Here is a 1,334-nt window from a genome sequence, read left to right as displayed (position 1 = left end):
TTTTGGGAAGCTGAGGCGGGTGGATCTTCTGAGGTCAGGAGTTTGAGGCCAGCCTGGCCAACGTGGTGAAACCCTGTCTCTACCAAAAATACAAAAATTAGCCGGGCATGGTGGCACGTGCCTGTAATCCTAGCTACTAGGGAAACTGAGGCAGGAGGATCGCTTGAACCCGGGAGGCAGAGGTTGCAGTGCGCTGAGACTGTGCCACTGCACTCCAGCCTGGGCAACAGAGCAAGACTCCATCTCAACAACAACAACAACAAAAAAAGAAGTTGCGGTGGCTAATGGGATACCGGAGGACTCGGGTCCCGGCTTGACTCAGTCCTCCAGCCGCCCGAGGAATACCTCTAGTTCTTCCCAGCCGCCACCACAAAAAAAAAAAAAAAGAAAAAAGTCAATTTAGCAAGAGGATGTAACAGTTGTAAATATATATGTACTCAGATATATAAAGCAAATATTAGTAGAGCTAAAGAGAAAGACCCCAATTCAGTAAAAGCTGAAGACTTCAACACCCCACTTACAGCATAGAACAAATTTTCCAGATAGAAGATCAACAAAGAGCTCTTCATGTTCTCTACCATGGCAGATCAAGGTGAAAAGGAGAACCCCATGCAGGAACTTTGCATCCGCAAGCTCTGTCTCAACATCTGTGTTGGGGAGAGTGGAGACAGACTGACCCGAGCAGCCAAGTGTTGGAGCAGCTCACAGGGCAGACCCCCACATTTTCCAAAGCGAGATACACTGCCAGATCCTTTGGCATCTGGAGAAATGAAAAGATTGCTGTCCACTGCACAGTTCAAGGGGCCAAGGCAAAGGAAATCTTAGAGAAGGGTCTAAAGGTATGGGAGTATGCGTTTAAAAAAAAAAAACTCCTCCGATACTGGAAACTTTGGTTTTGGGATCCAGGAACACATCAATTTGGGTATCAAATATGACCCAAGCATTGTATCTACGGCCTGGACTTCTATGTGTGCTGGGTAGGCCAGGTTTCAGCATCGCAAACAATAAGCACAGGACAGGCTGCATGGGGCCAAACACAGAATCAGCAAAGAGGAGGCCATATGCTGGTTCCAGCAGCAGTATGATGGGATCATCCTTCCTGGCAAATAAATTTCCATTTCTATCCAAAAGGCCAATAAAAAGTGTTCAGTGAAATGTTAAAAAAGAAAAGAAAAGAAAATCAACAAAGAAACAACAAACAATCTGCATAATAGACCAAATGGACCTGATATTTACAGAACATTTCATCCAACAGCTGCAGAATACACATTCTCCACAATACATGAGACCATATGCTAGATCACAAAACAAATCTTAAAACACTCCAAAAAAAT

At 44.7% G+C, this 1,334-nt stretch overlaps 1 pseudogene; it reads left to right on the top strand.

Annotated features, from left to right (window-relative positions):
* Window positions 1-579: 579 nt before the first annotated feature.
* LOC105725262 (large ribosomal subunit protein uL5-like) lies at window positions 580-1,110 on the top strand (annotated as a pseudogene).
* The last annotated feature ends 224 nt before the right edge of the window (window positions 1,111-1,334 follow it).

The sequence above is a fragment of the Aotus nancymaae genome, unplaced genomic scaffold (genome assembly GCF_030222135.1).
Source record: "Aotus nancymaae isolate 86718 unplaced genomic scaffold, 86718_ANA_hifiasm-v0.15.2.pri h1tg000016l, whole genome shotgun sequence".
NCBI classification, from domain to species: domain Eukaryota; kingdom Metazoa; phylum Chordata; class Mammalia; order Primates; family Aotidae; genus Aotus; species Aotus nancymaae.
The sequence above is the reverse complement of the archived record's forward strand: the minus strand, read 5'-3'. Positions and strand labels throughout refer to the sequence as shown.